The 7515-nt window shown below is 42.9% G+C and overlaps 1 pseudogene across 1 annotated transcript in view; it reads left to right on the top strand.

Moving 5' to 3' along the window:
* LOC306754046 (NLR family CARD domain-containing protein 3-like) overlaps positions 1–6504 on the top strand; it is a 134308-nt pseudogene extending 127804 nt beyond the window's left edge. The window contains exons 2-7 of the transcript in view: positions 313–2074; positions 2175–2348; positions 2814–2978; positions 3092–3234; positions 4560–4733; positions 6441–6504. The product of the transcript in view is annotated as an NLR family CARD domain-containing protein 3-like (transcript). The remainder of the gene's footprint in view (positions 1–312; positions 2075–2174; positions 2349–2813; positions 2979–3091; positions 3235–4559; positions 4734–6440) is intronic.
* Positions 6505–7515: the final 1011 nt, after the last annotated feature.

Genomic DNA, 7515 nt, shown 5'->3' with positions numbered 1-7515 from the left:
TGATTGCCTGTAATGTTTAAGATCAGCACACTGGAGTGAGATACTGTTGGATGTCTTTAATTCCCTCTGAACTTAAGTAATAAACCTTCTGGTTATTTGGAGACCACAGAGTTCATGGACACATGAAGCACAACATGTCAGTTGTTGTTAAATGATACTAAGTCATTTTACAATCATGAGCCTATTAAGAGTATTTAGATATCAAATGAGATGAAGATATTTAATTAATACAGAAATGTGTCCACTTGTGAGAAATTACTTTCATTCACTAACAACTCCTCATTGATTTTTATCTTTGGTTTATTCACGCAGAGGTTCTTACTGAGTGCCAGCGTGAACTCAAATCTAACCTGAAGAAGAAGTTCCAGTGTGTGTCTGAGGGGATCCCTGAAGAAGGAAACCAAGCCCTTCTGAACCAGATCTTCACAGAGCTCTACATCACAGGGACTGCAGAGGTCAGTGATGAACACAAGATCAGACAGATTGAAACAGCATCCAGGAAACCACACAGACCAGAAACCACCATCACACGTGAAGACCTCTTTAAAGCCTCACCTGGAGGAGCGGAACCAATCAGAACAGTGATGACAAAGGGAGTGGCTGGCATCGGGAAAACAGTCTTAACACAGAAGTTCACTCTGGACTGGGCTGAAGACAAAGCCAACCAGGACATCCAGTTCACGTTTCCATTCACGTTCAGAGATCTAGATGTGCTGAAAGAGAAGAAGTTCAGCTTGGTGGAACTTGTTCATCACTTCTTCACTGAATCCAAAGAAGCAGGAATCTGTAGGTTTAAAGAGTTCCAGGTTGTGTTCATCTTTGACGGTCTGGATGAGTGTCGACTTCCTCTGGACTTCCACAACAATGAGGTCCTGACTGATGTCACAGAGTCCACCTCAGTGGATGTGCTGCTGACAAACCTCATTAGGGGGAAACTGCTTCCCTCTGCTCGCCTCTGCTCGCCTCTGGATAACCACACGACCTGCAGCAGCCAATCAGATCCCTCCTGACTGTGTTGGCTTGGTGACAGAAGTCAGAGGGTTCACTGACCCACAGAAGGAGGAGTACTTCAGGAAGAGGTTAAGAGATGAGGAGCAGGCCAGCAGGATCATCCCCCACATCAAGACCTCACGAAGCCTCCACATCATGTGCCACATCCCAGTCTTCTGCTGGATCACTGCTTCAGTTCTGGAGGACGTGTTGAAGATCACAGAGGGAGGACAGCTGCCCAAGACCCTGACTGAGCTTTACATCCACTTCCTGGTGGTTCGGTCCAAAGTGAAAAAGGTCAAGTATGATGGAGGAGCTGATACACACTGGAGTCCAGAGAACAGGAAGATGACTGAGTCTCTGGGAAAACTGGCTTTTGATCAGCTGCAGAAAGGGAACCTGATCTTCTATGAATCCGACCTGACAGAGTGTGGCATCGATGCCAAAGCTGCCTCAGTGTACTCAGGAGTGTTCACACAGATCTTTAGAAAGGTGAGAGGACTGTACAAGGAGAAGGTGTTCTGCTTCGTCCATCTGAGTTGACTTCCATCAACTCTGATGTCAACCTGGCAGAAAAACAAACAACCTCCCGTTGGTCTAAAGTCTTCAGAAATAAACTTGAACCAAAACCTCTCTACCAGAGTGCTGTGGAGAAGGCCTTACAGAGTCCCAATGGACACCTGGACTTGTTCCTCCGTTTCCTCTTGGGTCTTTCACTGGAGACCAATCAGCAACTCCTAAGAGGTCTGCTGACACAGACAGGAAGTAGCTCACAGACCAATCAGGAAACAGTCCAGTACATCAAGAAGAAGATCAGTGAGGATGTGTCTCCAGAGAAAAGCATCAATCTGTTCCACTGTCTGAATGAACTGGATGATGGTTCTCTGGTGGAGGAGATCCAACAGTCCCTGAGTTCAGGACGTCTCTCCACAGATGAACTGTCTCCTGCTCAGTGGTCAGCCCTGGTCTTCATTTTACTGTCATCAGGAAAAGATCTAGAGGTGTTTGACCTGAATAAATACTCTGCTTCAGAGGAGGCTCTTCTGAGGCTGCTGCCAGTGGTCAAAGCCTCCAACAAAGCTCTGTAGGTGGATACATTATGAATACATTAACATTACTACATGTGTTTGATATTTTACTTTTATTAAACATTTTGTTTGTATTAATCCTTGTTCCTCCCATAGGCTGAGTGGATGTAACCTCTAAGAGAGAAGCTGTGGAGCTCTGTTCTCAGTCCTCAGCTCCCAGTCTTCTAGTCTGAAAGAGCTGGACCTGAGCTACAACAAGCTGCAGGATTCAGGAGTGAAGCGTCTCTCTGCTGGACTGGAGTCTCCACACTGTACACTTGAAAATCTCAGGTCAGTATCAGGTGATTTACCACAAAGATTACGAAGTGGTAAACGTGTCTGATGTACTGAGTTCATGGTGGTGTTCCCAACATGTTACTGTGGGAGAACAATGTCTACTAGTGTCTCTGATATGCATTTGGAAATAATGCTGTGAACTGAATGGTGAACTGGCCATTATCCTGCTGTTGGATGTCTTGTCCAACCAACATGAACATCCTTTGGCCCTCCTGCTTTCAGGGAACCAGGATGCTTTAAGTCCTGCTTTTAGTTTGTTAGAGCAATCTACTACACTGGAAGTACTTATTTCACTGGAATCATGATTTTAAATGTCTTCACAGTGACATGATTTTAACAAAATGTCTGTTTACAAAAGAAGATGAAACCAAAATGAAAGCCACTCATGTTTATGATAACAAATATTATTCATTGTTTATCGAGATAAGACACTCTAGGTGTTGTTTTGTGTGTTTGCAGGCTGTCGGGCTGGGAGATCACAAAGGAAGGCTGTTCTTCTCTGGGATCATCTGAAGTCAAACCCATCCCATCTGAGAGAACTGGATCTGAATGGAAACAAGCTGCAGGATTCAGGAGTGAAGCTGCTCAGTAGTTTTTCTGGAGAGTCCACATTGTACACTGGAGGTGGGTTCACTGTGTGCTGCTATTGTAGCACCTTCATGTTTAATCAATAACTGTATTTGATTTATCTACGTATTGATCCATAAAGTGTTACATGTTCTGGTTCTATTGTTCAGGACTGGGGACCAAAGACAGTAGGACTCAGATGCAGACTTGAGTCTCGGTAGTAGGGTGCAAAAACAAGGTCTTTACTCAAGCAGGGTTCGGCACACGGATGATCAGTCGCACAGGCCGACTAAAACAGGAAACGAGAGACCAGGTGATTGACAGAAAACACAATAGACAACCTGACAGTGACATCAAACTACACAGTAGGCTGGAACTTACACACATGTTCCACTTCTTATCAGATGCCTTGTTGTCTGCATGTCTTCCTCTACAATCATGAAATGTACAACTTGTCTGGCTTCATGCTGCTGTTGGATGGATTACTGAACAGGACATACGGGCACAGACCTAGGGGCCCAAAGTGACTGGGGCCCAAAGTGGCAGGGGCCCCTAGTCCTTCACCTATGTCACTCAAAGAGACACAACAAGACTCAAAGAGTATTGAATAGTATACTATATATACTAAACTTGAGGAATATTATAAATACTATGAATACTATACCCTGAAGTCAATGTTCATCATTAAAAATAATGTAATTTAATTACATGAGAAGAACCAAACCTTTATTAATTTTGAATCAAATAATTGTTAATATTTCTTTTTCAGAGCATTTGGTATTTTTAAATAACTTTAAAATAATTTCTGTTCTGCTGTGAATAATCTGGATGAATCATGATCAATACATTTTGTAAAAATTGTCTAAAAGTTAAAGAAAGCATCATCCATTTCACATATTTTAGCAACCTGTTGTGATCCAGGTTCATTTGAACATTTGCTCTGTGATAAGTTTGTCCTAAACGTTAATATTATATTTGAAACAAGTCTTGAATTCTCCTCCGTAAGCTGCTTTTACACATATGCTAGCAGCTGCAGGAAAAATTCTGAAGTGGAGTTCCACATTTAAAACACGAACACATCTGATTGATTATAAACAGATTGTTTCTCTTCATATTTCTTCTTGATGCAGATTGAGTTCCTGCAGCTTGACAGAGGTCAGCTGTTCTTCTCTGCCATCAGCTCTGAAGTCTGAAGTGCTCTGAAGTCATCTACTGCATACAAGTTCATGGTGGTGTTACCAACATGTTGCTGAGGGAGAACAATGTCTACTAGTGTCTCTGTGATATGCATTTGGAAATAATGCTGTGAACTGAATGGTGAACTGGCCACTATCCTGCTGGGGATCAATGTGTTGGATGTCTTGTCCAACCAACACGATCACCTTTGGCCCTCCTCCTTTCAGGGAACCAGGACGCTTTACGTCCTGCTTTTAGTTTGTTAGAGCTTCTACTGCACTGGAAGAACTCATTTCACTGGAATTATGATTTTAATGTCTTCACAGTGACATGATTTTAACAAAATGTCTATTTACTAAAGAAGATGAAACCAAAATGAAAGCCACTCATGTTTATGATGAAAATAATGATTAATTGTGTATCGATATAAGAAACTCTGCGTGTTGTTTTGTGTGTTTGTAGGCTGCCAGACTGTGAGATCACAGAGGAAGGCTGTTCTTCTCTGATATCAGCTCTGACGTCAAACCCCTCCAGTCTGAGAGAACTGGATCTGGATTTCAACGACCTGCAGGATTCAGGAGTGAAGCTGCTGAGTGGTTTTCTGGAGAGTCCACGTTGTTGACTGAAGACTCTGAGGTGGGTTCACTGTCTGCTGCTAGTGTAGCACCTTCATGTTTAATCAATAACTGTATTTGATTTGTCTACGTATTGATCATCAAGTGTTACATTTTCTGGTAATATGTTCCACTTAACATCACCTGCCTCGTCGTCTGCATGTCTTGCTCTACAATCATGAAATGTACAACTTGTCTGACTTCACGCTGCTGTTGGATGGATTACTGAACAGGACTACCGGGCACAGACCGAGGGGCCCAAGGTGTCAGGGGCCCCCTGTCCGTCACCTACAAAATGTCACTATAAGAGACACAAAAAGACTCAAAGAAACACAAAACATACTAAGTATGTAACGGGTGTAAGGACATATGTAATATGACAGAATGGTGAGTGGAGAGCAGAGATTTATTGAGGCAGAACACATCAGGGAAACAGGCAGGGTTGTACCGGGGGAGAGGCAAGGGGAAAGCAGTCCGAGAGGAAAACGTGCTGGATGGTCCGGCATAACACAGAGAATGATCTGGCAGAGACTGTGAGTGAAGCTGGGGCTTAAATACCAGAGGGAGGAGGTGCAGCAGAGTGGACAGAATGGAAGCTGAACTGTGACAATATATACAAAATGTTATGTAAATTATATGTATATACTGTACTTTAGTGACTTAATGTTTATCATTAAAAAAAGTAATTTAATCACACATAGAGAACAAAACATTCATACATTTTTAACCAAATAACTGTTCAAGTAATTGACAAAAATGATCATTTTCATAGTGACTTTTTTCCAAAACATTTGGTATTTTTAAATAACTTTTTTTAATTTTCTGATCTGCTCTGAAGAATCTGGATCAATACTGATCAATACATTTTGTAACAGATGTCTAAAAGTTGTAGAAAGCATCATCAATTTCACATCTTTTTGCAACCAGAGGTCTGAGGTAATTTTCTCTAAGGCACAGTGTAAAGAGATAATATGGCCCCAAAGCTGAAAAATTGAAGTTCAATTTCTGCAAGCTGCACTGTTTTTTTTGCAGTGTAAGGTGGGTAGGTCCTCAGTGATTGTTCATTGGTTAGTTTTACACACAAAATGTCAACGGACACACAAATCGACAAATGATGGCGCTTGACACAAACAAGCTCGCTGTGTGAATCACGTACGATGTCATGAGAACAAGGATACGGAAGTGAAGAGTCTGGAGAGTCCGGCAACATCTGAACCATATTTCTGTGCAGTTTTATCACGGAAATGTTCATACAAACATCACGTAAACATCGTAGACCACTTCACCGCGGTAGCAGACTCTATATTGCTCCAAGTTCATGGTGGTGTTCCCAACATGTTACTGAGGGAGAACAATGTCTACTAGTGTCTCTGTGATATGCATTTGGAAATAATGCTGTGAACTGAATGGTGAACTGGCCACTATCCTGCTGGGGATCAATGTGTTGGATGTCTTGTCCAACCAACATGAACATCTTTGGCCCTCCTGCTTTCAGGGAACCAGGACGCTTTATGTCCTGCTTTTAGTTTGTTTGAGCTTTTACTGCACTGGAAGAACTTGTTTCACTGGAATCAGGATTTTAAATGTGTTTACAGGGACATGATTTTAACAAAATGTCTGTTTACGAAAGAAGATGAAACCAAAATGAAAGCCACTCATGTTTATGATGAAAATAATGATTAATTGTGTATCGATGTAAGAAACTCTGTGTTGTTTTGTGTGTTTGTAGTCTGTTATACTGTGAGATCACAAAGGAAGGCTGTTCTTCTCTGGGATCAGCTCTGAAGTCAAACCCCTCCAGTCTGAGAGAACTGGATCTGAGAGGAAACAAGCTGCAGTATTCAGACGTGAAGCTCCTGTCTGATCTTCTACATTGTAGTCTGGTGACTCTGAGGTCAGTAGAGGTTGAGTCAGTCCATTCTGGTTTTGTCAGTATTGTACCTAACACAGATCCACAGGCTTCAGGATTGGACGAGAGAGAGTGAGCAGTCGGCCAATCAGATGAGCCAGAAGCTTGTTGTGGTCGTGTGTTTGAGTTCATGTGTTGTTGGTGGTCACGTCTACAGGAAGTGAAGCTGGATCCCAGCTGACGGCATCACAAGATGTTTAGAGACAGTGGTCCTCATTCATCAAACTATTTAACTATGGATAATCTTTGTCACAGCTCTGAGATCAGTCTGACTGAAGCTGCACATCACTGGCTCTCACTTTATAGAACCAGCATTACATTTAATAACCTGCGCTTATGTTTTACTCCATGGAGCCAATCATCAGTCACAGCTGAAATAACCACTAGTGCTGCTGTGATCATGTTGAGGTTCATGACATATGGAGGCCGTATTCCCTGTATCTAGCAAGACACATGTCGGCTGGTTGACTGCAGCTGTATGAACCCAAAATGCACAGATTCAGCTGTGATTTAATTAAAAAGTCAACAGTGACAGCGAGCTAGCGCAGACCTGCTTTCCATCGCGCCTCAGGTGGCTAAGCAGGGTGAGATGCGCCGTGGGACGGAGAGGACAGAAGGTCCAAGTGTTATACAGTACTGTCCACAGGAAAAGTCTACAGCTGCTGCTGCTGCTGCTGCCGTTTATTTGCGGATCACAACCAACCTGACTAGGTGTATAGTGCCACCTGCTGTACCGGAGTGTGAGAGCCCATCTAGCTGGCTGTCATCATGTAGATTAACCGGCTACTCTACATTAGAGAGAAACAGAGGTGATGCGCTGGTGCCAAGCTGCACAACCAGCGTGCTGGCCAGGAGCAGACAGACAGACAGGAGGAACATATAAGACAGCAGCTGT

The sequence above is a fragment of the Taurulus bubalis genome (assembly GCF_910589615.1).
Source record: "Taurulus bubalis genome assembly, chromosome: 2".
Taxonomy (NCBI): domain Eukaryota; kingdom Metazoa; phylum Chordata; class Actinopteri; order Perciformes; family Cottidae; genus Taurulus; species Taurulus bubalis.
The sequence above is the reverse complement of the archived record's forward strand: the minus strand, read 5'-3'. Positions and strand labels throughout refer to the sequence as shown.